Here is a 13,360-nt window from a genome sequence, read left to right as displayed (position 1 = left end):
GCTGGCATTGTTTTAAAGTACTATTCTGTTTAGTATAAGCAGAATAAAGTCCATTTTCTGTGGAAAGAGTACCCCCTTTTCACCTTAGAGCATTGATGAGGGTCACCACTGTTTCACCTGAACATACAAGAATTACCGAAATTACTGAGCCCTAAAAGTGTTACTAGATAATTTTGGGATTTGCTTTTTGCTTAGGGTTGTGAAAAACTATTATTTCATTTGCAATAGTGGTTACTACTTTCTCCCGTTGTTTATATGTTCTTAATAACGTGTTTTCTAGTGTCTTTTCAAGCATGACATTGTCATTTATGGGTGGGATCGTTTTTCTCTACTCAATTGACTTCTGCACCCGCTTCCCAACCTATGTCTTTTCCTACCACTGCTTCTTTGTACTCTTTTCACCCTATCCTGAACATGGGCAGGTTAAAAGATTAGAATTCGTAAGCAATTCTTTTGTACAGCTTCTGCATCAACATTAGTTAGTAGTGAACATCACTAATTATTGGGTGTGTGATCTTATGCCGCCTACTACAGACAGAGGTATTCCTTATTTTGTCCCGCCATATGTGGCCTTTGTGCTACTACATGTGTAAGGAAACATGTATCAGAAAACGAGCTTAGTAATAGGATGATGCTACAGCAACATCTCCATGACTTCATGAATATTGACCTAGACTCGGATTGATGAGAGTATAGTTATTGCCTATGTAAGGGCAAAAGGAGGGTCTGTGGTACTTTAAAATTTGGGACCGCGTAGGAGGCAGGGCCCTACCCCTGTCTCTTCCGGTATTAGCAAACCGCGAATGGCCAATGCGGTATGTACAAGTGCTTTATATAACGTTTCATTGATAAATGCACTATGTATACGATATTATACATCACTACGCGGGTTCCATCTTAGAGCGGTGGCCATCTTATGGTTGCCCTCACATAAGGCTACATATTATGAAGCAAATACGGGCCTTTAGAGCACATGTGCCTTCCTTTGACTTCTCTATGACCTGGGCAGCTTGGCTCTGCTGCCCCAGGTCAGTCCGGTCTCACGAGCTCCCCGTCCTCTGGCCACCTGTGATTAGCATCAGGGCTTGACACACCATAAAGCCTTTACATTAAACACGAGCCTCCAGCTAATCTCTTTCACACCTGACTGTTCCTGCTTTATGGCTTGTTTCCCAAACAGGAGATGCTCATGTTTATTGGGGCCTATCGATATCTGATGTGGGATCTGAGCCTCGCTGGGTAAATAATTGTGGGCTGGTTGAACAGGAATGTGGGATTGTCACCATGACTCTGCCTTTTCTTTGAAGCCAAAATATGTGAATGACCACTTGTAAAACAGGGGCGGTGTTGCCCAAAGCGTAATATTCTGTATAAAATAGAAGACTGTTTTTTGTTCTGCAGACTGCCTCATTCAGTTGCTAAGGCTTCTGTGCGACGTAGTCTCACTCATTTGAGTTTAATAGAGATGTCTTTTTCATATTTCAGCTTCTTCTGCCAAGTTCTTTGTTACATTACCATGAGAGCGTCTTTTATAATACTACAGCAACAGGATAACCCGAAGTCATAGGGTGCTATCCCTGGCACCGCTGGGGTCCTAAAATCCCCGGAACTTCAGTTGGCGCCCGACAGCGCGGCATCAATACAAGTGACTATCTGGAGGAGCGATTTTGTCAGAGGACAGAAATCTACTGGGGAGAACAGGACAGAAATCCACTAAGCAGGTACCGAGGTTCTGGGGGATTCTTTGTCTCTGCAGCCCAGTATATCTCTGATCTTTCTGACTTTGACTCTCCAAAAGATGTCACTCCCGATTAGAACCCTTTTTGGCGGGAGTATTATAAAAGACGTTTTGTTATGAAGAAAAAGACGTTTTGTTATGAAGAACTTGACAGTTAGAATTTGGATAACCTTTTGATTAGTAAAAGTAAGAGTTAAGTATAAGTGGGTCGCTCCCACTCCTTTGGTTCTTTGGGTCTTTGATTTGGTTATCGCAATTACCAAAGCCGAGGGGTTGGTTTCTTGGTTTTTAATTTGGTCATTGCAATTACCATAGCCAAGGGTGGGATTGTCACCATGACTCTGCCTTTTCTTTGAAGCCAAAATATGTGAATGACCACTTGTAAAACAGGGGCGGTGTTGCCCAAAGCGTAATATTCTGTATAAAATAGAAGACTGTTTTTTGTTCTGCAGACTGCCTCATTCAGTTGCTAAGGCTTCTGTGCGACGTAGTCTCACTCATTTGAGTTTAGTAGAGATGTCTTTTTCATATTTCAGCTTCTTCTGCCAAGTTCTTTGTTACATTACCATGAGAGCGTCTTTTATAATACTACAGCAACAGGATAACCCGAAGTCATAGGGTGCTATCCCTGGCACTGCTGGGGTCCTAAAATCCCCGGTACTTCACGTCCAACTTGCTTGTTGGCTTCCTTCCAAGAAAATCTTCGGACTTCACATAACCCCAACCTTGAACATCTCCTATGACTAGAATCTTCAGCCGCACCATATCGTGTGCATCATGGCCTGCATTTTTTGGTGAGCCGCTTGAGGTCCTCTCGCGACTCCAGTGCCTCCGGCCTGTGAGTCCATTTGAGGGTCACACTTGTTTTCTTCAGGCTCCCCTGATTGCTCGGGCCTGTCCTGACTCCCCTGCTTGTGGTGAGTCCCCTGAACCTTGCTGGTTCCAACTTTGCACATTCTCAACTTCCTGCGTGGTTTGCATTTGCCAAAGCTTGTTGGTGCTCTCGCTGGACACCGACACCTCAGCATGTGACATCCTATGTAGGACAGCTCGTATCATGGTCCTGGTCTTTCTCCGCATCGCCTGGTCCTCACAGCTGCAGAGTCAAGGTCATTATCATCATCCCTGTAGCACCCGACATCGGAGGGCATTTGTCTTCCTAATCTCCTGGTCACTCCTGAGTGACATAGACTTTGTCCCCTCTGCTTTCAGGTACTCCTCTTCAAGAATCCATGTTTGGATTCACACGTACACTTTCTTCTCTGCCAGCAGCGGCACTTTCCTGAAGTCTTCTATTGGGTTCGACGGCGGTTTCCGACACCACTTCACACATATGCACCGGCTTCCCTGGTGTAGGTAACATGAGTACCAGGGTATCCATGGGTCGGGTGGCTCTCCAACCTTCTGTCTTCCAAGGGGTTCTTCCAGGGTCCACTGGGAAGGGTCCATAATCTTTAAAAATCCAACTGCGACTTGCACATAGACTTGTACGGAGCATGTGGTTGCTTTCACACACTGCACATGTTCTCCATGGGGTCCCTATCGACTTACCTTGGGTGGTTCTGTGAGTCCCCAGCAATTCTACGTCCTCTCGACATTGTCCTGGCTCGAGTCGTGGTTCTTATACCACTTTCTTAATATATGGTTTGCCCCCCCCCCCCCGGGGCCCTCTGTGTATTTCATGCTACCTACCTGTATTTCTTGCTAAAGTATTGTGTGCATTGTGTTTATCTCCATGTGGGATATACTTGAACGTATTGAACTGGAGAGTATTCTGTAATAAATACATACTTCTATAAATACTTGGTGTGCTTCTTTTTCACTTAATCTGTACTATAAGATTGCATTCTGGTAAAACAAGCTGCTTTACACTCCTTCTGGACTAAGCCTGAAGGCTGCTCTCCACAGCTACCACTTAGAGAGCTTCTAACATTGTCTAAGACCTCTTAAATCACCATAAGGGTTGTCTGGAATGGTGCAAGGTGCTCATTTACAGAAGTGGACAGTGGATACCAGGCCAGCTTCTCACATACATGTGGTCCGGAAAGAGATGTCTGAGATTGGATACCAAGTGGACACCCTGGAAAATCATGAAATATCCAGAGATGAGGATATTGAACAGCTCCGGCAAGAACTCATTCGACTCACGGACAGAGGTCGGTGGAGCTCGCAGAGTTGTACTCCATGGAATTCTGCAGAGTTGCCAAAAAGCTCCACAGAATCCACTGACTTCTGCAAGCAGGTAGAGTACTTGAATGCCTGCCATGATCCACTCTGTTGCCTACAATGGGCAGTGCCAGTGATGCAGTCAGCTGTACACTGTGTGCAGACTGGGCTTACCTTGAACACTTGTCCTTGCCTTCGCTGAAAGCACCGTCACCCAGTTCACCGACAATTATGTTCCTCTGTGGCAGGGAGTTTGCACCAACCGAACCAACACAGGCAGAGCCTGCAACTCGCTGCTCAAAAAGTCATACAAACTCACAGTCCAGGTAACCACAGACCAGCAGAGTAGAAGGAGGTCAGTAGCGTTCAACTGACTGAGGAATCTACTCAGTGCCAGTAACTGACCAGCCAGCTCCGGCCTCAAGGAAGGTCCCTCCAAAAAGGGAGACACCAAACTCCCTCCACTCTACAACTTCAACTAGGGAATCTAGTCTGCACATGGGTGAGAAGTGAACGCGTCATGGTGACGGCTATCTTAGGGTCAAGAAACCCTATAGTAACTATTAGTTACTAATAGGGTTGCCTGGGCCTAAGGTGGTCATCACCATGACGTGTTCGCTTCTCACACATGCAAAGACTAGCTTCCCTGGTTGAGGACAGACCAGACCGGTTTTTGGCAGCACTAGAGACAGGACCGTGGCCATCGAAGCGTCCATCAGCTCAGTAGGGGTGAGCGGTGACCGGCGACTCAAGCACGTTGGTGAACTACGCTCCACCCGCGCTAGGCTGAGTTTTTGCTCTGAACTCCGTGATCCAAATGGAGTGCAGAGTGGAAAAACTTTGCAAACTCCGTCGCCGAAGCGGAGTTCGCCACCCACCCTTACTCACAGACCAGCAAATTGGTCACCAGGCACATGCAGAGGACCTTGAAAACAGGTCATAACACAACAATATTAGAATAAGCGGGGCTCCCAGGGCTACAGAGCCGGAGGGCATTGGGGAATACATAACAACACTTTTTGCCCAGATTCTAGGGGACACCCAGGCAGAGGACATTCGGCTGGACAAAGTAACCAGAGTGGGTCTTATAGGTCCGCAAACATGCCACCCCTGGACATCCTGGCTTGCGTCCATAACTATACCCTGAAGGAGCTGATTCTCCGCAAGGCCAGAGATACCAATCCAGTACAATTCTGTGGCCATCCGCTCCAGCTGTTTCAACCTCTCCCGACAAACGCTCTGCAGAAAAGATGAGAGCTCTGCCCGGTGACAACCTTTCTCCACGACAAAAATATCACATACTCCTACGGCCATCCCTTTCACCTGGTCTTCACATGGGAGGGAAAACTCCATCAAATCTGCTTCCTCAGGGCAGCCTGTGACTTGCGGCAAATTGAGGTTCCTGATTGCCCATCCCCCAGCATGACAGTGGCGGGCGCCGGGCCCAGACAAAGCTCATGCTGGAAGAGTAAACTTTGTGGTACGGGGGTCATGAGGCCTGACTGCACCACAATTGCACAAGAAAGAAGGGCGGTTCTGGAGAAATTGGCTGAAGATTCAACTTCACAAGATAACGGCTAAGATTCCAATGTGGCTCCTCCACCATATCCCATATGTATCCTAGACGCGGGCCGGAGATGGGAGGGAAGGGCCTTCACTGTGGAGACTGGCCAAACATGGACCCACCCCTTAGTCTACTTCTTAGACTGGCACAGACGTCGTTGGATGCGTTGCCCCTTCCAGGGACTCTGCCTATATCTTTTCTTTACTCTTGTCTTACAGTTCTGTTCTTTGTTGGAGATGTTACAAGGATACCCACGTACTTAGGGGCAGATTTACAAGCCCCGTGCGCCACTTTTGCGACGCCGTTGCGTCACTTTTGTGACGCAGCAGCAGCGCACAGCTAGCGCCATGCTGCGACAGATTTACAACGTGACGCATCTAGGGAGATGCGTCACGTTGTAAAGCCCTGTGCCACATTAAACCTGCGTAAGGTTTAATGTATGCAGGGTGGGCGTTACGTCGGAAAAAGCCTCGGAAAAGTGACACAGTGAAATCTACAAGATTTCACGCAGTCACTCTTCCGACGCTGGTGCGTCAAATCGTTACGCCTGCTTCAAGCAGGCGTAAGGCGTGAAGCACCATGTAAGGGATAGGGCATGTTGGAACAGTGCTGGAGTTACGTCGCGCTTGCGACACAACTTCAGCACTGCGCCAACCTTACGCCAGCAGATGTGTCACGCATCTGCTTGTCCTTGCGCCACGATGCACCGCATTGTAAATGCTGCGCATCTGCGGTGGCCCAAGGGCAAACTTGCATGACGCATCTTCTCTGGCGCATCCCTGCTGATTTGCAGGGATGTGCCAGGGAACGTAAATCTGCCCCACAGCTTGGGCCCTCTTACGGTAGTCTACACTATTGGGCAAACAGGTCTGGGTTATGGAATTTAGTGCAGGTAAACACATACCCACAGCTGCTAGGTGACCCCTTGAAGGTGATTTCCCTGAATCTAAAGGGGCTCAACAACCCTGTGAAGAGACGGGCCATCCTCTTGTATCTGGAACATATTCGGGCAGATATCTGCCTTTTCCAGGGGACCCACCTGCTCACAGGGGACTAGCATAGGCTGAAATCCAGAGCATTCCCAGACCAATTTTTCTCCTCGATAGGCCGGAAACCGTCTGGGGTTGCCATCCTGTAGGTATGGCTGCTGGCAAACAAGCTCAGCGCGAGGGTTGATTCCCTGATGACTGCTGAGGGGATGCCCGTTGAAGGGGACGACCTGATATCATCCAAGTTGTTAGAGTTCTACAAAGATTTATACTCAGAGCAGCCCCTCCCACCTTGGAACCTGGCCCGTTAACCTCAGCATCGCGACTACTACCAGACGGACCGAAGCACAGGCGGCCTCGCTAGATTGTCCGATATGTATTGAGTAGGTCATAGCTGTCATATCTAGACAAAAACCTCTTCAGCCACCAGGCCCTGATGGCTTCCCATCAGGTTTTTATAAATCCTTCTGCCCTGAACTAGCTCCTGTCCTCAAGAGGCTTTTTAACTCCATATCGGATACAGCCACACTCCCGCCTTCGATGCACAAGGCGACCATCGTCGTCATCCCCAAGTCTGGAACAAATAGTGTGCGAATTATCTCTCTACTCAACGTAGATGCAAAATTATTCACTGGTGTCCAGGTGGCCCATCTCAATACCTTTATGCAGGGTCTAGTGGTCCTTGAGCAAGTGAGGTTTATTCAGCAGAGGCAGTGTGTCGATAATAGGAAGCGACTCCTTCATATCATATGTTATATGTTATGTTGTAAAGCACTTATAACGTGCAGCTGTGTTGAGGGCGAATCATTGCTGCCATCGATCAATGCAGAGAAAGCAATCGACTGCGTACATTGCCCCTGTCTAGAGGCGATACTGGCCCACTTTAGCATAGGGGAATGATTTCACTCCTGGGTCTTAAGCAATTACGGGATCCCGAAGGCTTCAGTGTGAGTCAATGGGGGAAACTGCTTGCTTTCTGATAAGAAGGGGTACAAGGTAGGGCTGCCCCTTGTCACCTTTTCTATTTGCACTCTATATGGAGCTGTTCTCACGAATGGTGAGGGACCATCCTCGAATAAAGGGAGTTCTCTTTGGGGAGGAGGGACACCTGATTAGTCTATACGCAGATGATGTCATGGTGATGTTGGACGATCCCCAGGAGACTCTACCCCACCCTTCCTGGAGGATCTGAAGGAGTTTGGAGAGGCTTCGGGTTTTCGCATTAACCACCATAAGTCACAGGCCCTTAACTTATCAGTTTCGTCAACTACACTGACTTCCTTAAATCGAGCTTACCTGCAGCAATGGGCAATGGACTCCATCCCTTACCTGGGAGTGCAACTGGCCTCGACACTGGAGAAAGTGAAAACCCTTAATTATCGAGATCTACTGAAGCGAGTGCTGGCCATTCTGGCCTGCTGGAGACACTCTCCATTGTCTTTGCTGGGTAGCATTGCAGCCCTTAAGATGACGATCCTGCCCAAGATACTCTTCCTCTTCCAGGCCCTTCCTTTGACTCCTCCGACAGGCATGATCCCTGCCCTTCAGGCCTTGCTCCATCACTTTATATGGGCAGGCAAGTGCCCCCGTATGCAAAAGGGGTTGAGCTGGCACCCACTTTCTGAAGGAAGAGTGGGAGTTCTGCGCCTACTCCATTACTACCAGGTGGCCCAGATTCACTACCTAGTCAAGTGGTCCAAGGCACAGTCCGAAAAGCTGTGGCTGTTTATTGACCTCATTGTGGATGGTCCCGTCTCTCCCTCGCATACATAGAGCTCCCAATCTCTACATATCCCCAATCACAAGCTCCTTGTTAAGGATGTGGGACACTCAACCTCTCAGGGGGAACCTAACCACTTTTTCCTCCCCTCTGACGTCAGTGGTGGATAATCTGGCTTTCACCCTGGGTATGGGGTCTGCTATCTGGGCCTGGCTAGAGGCCGGCTGTCGGGCTCTTGGGCACTCTTTCGATCAGGACGGTTACATTCCCTTCGATACTCTATGGGCAGATTTTTCTATTCCCGAAGATGACCGGTTCCGTTATCTTCAGTAGGGTTTCTTTTGAAAAGTTGCGCTTTATGGTTGCAATCTATCTGAAAGTGGCTTTCATAGTACGGCGAAGTCCGCTGCTTGGGAGAGCATGTACAGCTGTACCAATAAAAACAAATTTAAATCTGAAAATAGGTCAATTATTGTATCTTAATGAGAAAATCAAGAATGAAAAGAACATCAAAAAGCGTGGCCGGCAGCCGGCGAAAATGGCCGCTGCTTAGAGGAGCACCAGACCTCCGGAGGCAATAACGGAAATCCAATCATTTCTCTGTACCCCAAAAGCAACAAATCTGGCAACAAGAGCGTCGGAACCCCTGTGGCACACAGTGGGCCGCTTCCAAGGCTGAAATTCGCCGTCTTCAAGGCACAACATCGACGGCATGGATCGCGGCCTGGACAGCTTGCAGACCGGGACCTCAATTTCTGAAACTTACCCGCCGAGCGACCCCAACGATCGGAGTTCCTCAGCGCCGAGTAACGTGCCGCGCCGTGGACTCATACTGATTGTGAGTGACTTCTCCCAAGGCTCTATCTGCACTGAGCCCTATCTGGCGGTGTGGTGGGACCCGCGATGTACAGAGCGCAGGGGGCCCACTATCCGCAACAGCTACGGGCTTGATCACCATTACACTGGCAGCGCCTGCACCAGATTGAGTACGCAACAGAGGAGGCAGTGGAGAGCGCCCATTTTGGAAACATTGTCTGGGGTGCGGCGGCTTACTGAGAGGCATGCCGTAGCCTGGAGGGATTATGGGCGCAGATCCCACAGAGCACACACCAGACCGGCACATGGAACGGCGGGATCTTGCGGCGTCCAGGGTCACAGCGCAGGGTAGAGTGGACTGCACTGGTGAACCGGCCTGATAGACTGCCTGGGTGGGTGCTGGAGCCACACATATAGAGACGTGCTGTGAGACTGCTGCAGGCGGGGAGGTTAGACCTTCATCCTCACTTCCTGGCACGGATGGACCTGCCTGTTTAAGGGGCTCCGGTGAGCAAAGGCCTACAAACAAGGAAACGGCTCAGACGCACACTCGCAGGAGGCATATAGATACACAAACCCCGTGCCTTCCCGCTAAGAACGTCGTCACACCAGCCGACCGGTAGGAAACCCAACAGGCCGCGTGCACCAAAAGGTAGCACGGGCAGGCGGCAGTGAGTACTGCCATTGAGCAAACAGCAATTACTGCTCATGGATGCAGAACAGGGGAAGATGGGGGGATGTGACCAACGTGTGACCCAACAAAGCAAACTTGAAAAATATGCCTATTCCAAACCAGATCAAGACTCATGAGACACTGCTGATGTTGGGACAGTGGCGACCAAGGGCCCCACGGCAAGAAAGGAGATCATGCTCGAAGACAACATGACCACGCTCAATAAAGTGCACACATCGTTGGAGTCTGGCATAGACACAGTCACTACCGAACTCTCCTTGATCCGGGCCGACTTGAGAAATCTTAGCTCCCGTGTGGCGGAGGTGGTGACCACAACAATTGCTCTGTACACAGACACGGCCACCCTCAAGAAACAAATGCAGCAGCTGCAAATCGAAAATAAAACCATGGCGGAAAAGCTGGATGATTACGAAGGTTGCTCCCGTTGCAACAACGTCCGAATTGTGCGAGTACCGGAGGGAATGGGGGGACCCGCTGTGGACCTCTTTGTGGAGGACCTGGTGAAGAATCACCTGCAACCCAGAAGACTCGCCAACTATTTCTCAGTGGAGCGTGCCCATCGAGTCCCCGGGGCAGACCCAAGCCAGGGGCACCCCCTCGGCCCATACTGGCACGAATCTTCAACTTCCGAGACCGGGACCTCATTCTTCAGACCGTGAGAGCGGCCCCACCGATCGGTTACCAGCAAAGTACAATCTCCTTCTTTCCGGACTACATAGTGGCGGTGGCTAAACAGAGATGAAACTTCATCGCCATCAAGCGAGAACTCAGGAACCGAGACCTGAAATACTCGATGATGTTCCCCACAAAATTGAGAGTGGAGGCTGACGGTAAGACATGGTTCTTCACCACTCCAGAAGAAGCACATGACTGGCTTGTGAGATGGCAACAGGTCCTGCACCGTGGTAAACCTGGACGGCACACCAACTGTGGAGTGACGGGATCGCAATCTCCAGATCAGACGAGAAGGACGACAGCGACAGGCACAGAAGAATAAAGAGGACTAAAATGGACCTCATGGACGCCTTCACCTGAGGGCACGGACAAACGAGAACCCGTTCACCAGTTCTGTTTCGATTTACGATGGAGAATCATAAGACGGCGTCACTAAGACAGATGTGAAGGGGACTATGGGCTCCTACAGAGGCTCGCTGTGATTGTGGGACTTTTATGAACTGGCTGCCGCTGATCCACTGCACGGCTCTGAATGGACCAGGGGTCTCCGGAGTCCCACAGGGGCTTCCTAAGTAAGGAGGCAAGGGTAAATATGTTTGTGAGATGGCCCCAGGGGAACAACGCAGGAGCTGTCTCTTCCCCCCGAAGGTACTGGGTAATGGGAAATAGGCACTCTGCAAAGTTGGGGTGGCGGGTAGTTCTGGAACTGTCTTGCAGGGAGGCAGGGAGGGGGAGGGTACGGTGGTTTATCGAGAATGTTTGGTTACAATTGTTTTTCTTTTTTCTAAAGGTTATATGGCATGTTCTATACTTGTACATACTGCTCAGACATTGCCTCAAGCATACCTAGACCGGGTAACACACATCACCAATACTATCTATGGCAACGTCACCTGACCCCGTAGATCCAGTAACAATATGCCCACAGCACCTACCTATCATATCCTGGAATGTCAACGGCCTTAGAGGTAAGCTTAAGCGGGGACTGGTCCTGCAATATCTAAAGCGTAAAGCACCGGCATTAGCCCTGATACAAGAGACCCACTTAACAGGAATGACATGTAAAGCAGTAGACAGATGGTGCTTTAGGCTGGCGGTACACTCAGAGTTCATAACTGGCTCCCGGGGGTGGGGATCCTTATTACAAAACAACACCTGATTATCATAAAACACAAGTATACAGATGACCAAGGCCACTTAGCGGCACTATCTTGCCAATGTGAGGGTTGGGTGATCAATATAGTTTCGGTCTATATTCCCCCAGCGCTCTACTCGATAGCGTTGCCGGCCCTCAGTGCCTTCCTACTCCAGCAGGGTAACTTAATTATAGGGGGCGACTTCAACGCCACGCTGGATGACACCCTAGACCGGACACCCCCTCGACAGCAACATCAGACACATCCCAACTTCACAGACTTCTTGGACACTATGGGTTCGATAAACACCTGGGGACTTCATTTCCCACAGGCACAGCAATACACATACTTTTCAGGCGCACATAATAGCCTATCAAGAATAGATCATATACTTGCAACGGGAAGGTGAAATTGGGAGCTTCCTGGATATTACACATTTTCCGAGGGGCATCTCGGATCACTCCCCGGTTAGCACTCTTTACACGTGGCACGACACAACACAGCGCTGAATACTCCCCATATATCCTATATCCAGGGTATCTCAATAATGCGGCAATCTGGAAAGGGGTGACAGATACAACTAAACATTACTTTATTGAGAACGCGCCCTCAGTCTCCTACCTGATCGTCCTATGGGAGGCATACAAGGCAGTGTCCCGTGGACAGGCGATCTACCTTATAACAAATCACAAAAGAGAGAAAGCCCAGACAGTGGCGACCCTTGAACAGGAAATGAGTGACCTAGAAGGGGCTCAGTGGTAGGACCCCTCTGACACAACCGTCCATCTGTTACTTCTCAAAAACCAGAAGTGCAGAGACCATTTATGGGAGGAAGCGAAAACGCGACTCTATGCCACTCAATATACAATATATGAAGTCAGCGATAAGGTCGGCATGCTCCTGGCCTGGCTCGACAAGCGGGAGAAGGCCAACAGGTGGATTGCGGAGCTCGAGCTTCCCACGGGTGATGTTATCACAAAACACCAAGACATAGTAGACCTTCTAGTGTTACGCTATGAACAGGTTTACACCTCAGCGCTTACAATAACAGAGGAGGAGGCGGCGGAATTCCTACGTGATATCTGGCTTCCCAAGCTCCCAGAAAATGAGTCCCACTCACTGGAGGCAGAACTCTCCACCGAAGAAATAGCAATCGGAAAACTCCAGTCAGGAAAGGCACAAGGCCCTAACGGTATCCCAATAGAGTTGTACAAACGAAATATGACGACACTTACACCCCACCTAGTGGCTATGTATCAGGCCATCTTGGATAGGGGGGAACTCCCCCGGGACTAACGGACGGTGACGATATTGGCCATCCATAAACCCGGTAAGCCTACCCGGGAATGTGCCTCCTACAGACTAATATCTTTGATCAACGCCGAGGCCAAAATATTGGCTAAAACCCTAGCCACCAGATTTACACCGCATCTAGCCACGTTAATACACCCAGATCAATCAGGGTTTATGCCAGGTAGAAATACAGGTCTAAATTTGAGACACCTACATGGCGTGCTGGGACGTAAACATACTGTACAAGAAGATGCGATTGTTCTGTCCCTCGACGCACGAATGGCCTTCAACACGGTTGAATGGCCCTTCCTCTTTGATGTCCTTATTAAGATGGGGTTCTGACCTAAATTCTGCTCATGGGCTAGGCTGCTGTATGCCTCTCCCATGGCACACGTAGTAGCTAATGGGCATATCTCCGGGGAGTTCCCACTACACCGAGGCACGAGACAGGGCTGCCCTTTATTGCCGCTCCTCTTTGCCCTTATACTAGAGCCCTTAGCGGCCTGGATAAGACAAGACCCGATCATTCACGGACTCCGCTGGACGGAAAGTTACGAGGATCGAATATC

The sequence above is a fragment of the Triturus cristatus genome, chromosome 3_1 (assembly GCF_964204655.1).
Source record: "Triturus cristatus chromosome 3_1, aTriCri1.1, whole genome shotgun sequence".
In the NCBI taxonomy this organism is placed as follows: Eukaryota; Metazoa; Chordata; class Amphibia; order Caudata; family Salamandridae; genus Triturus; species Triturus cristatus.
The sequence above is the reverse complement of the archived record's forward strand: the minus strand, read 5'-3'. Positions refer to the sequence as shown.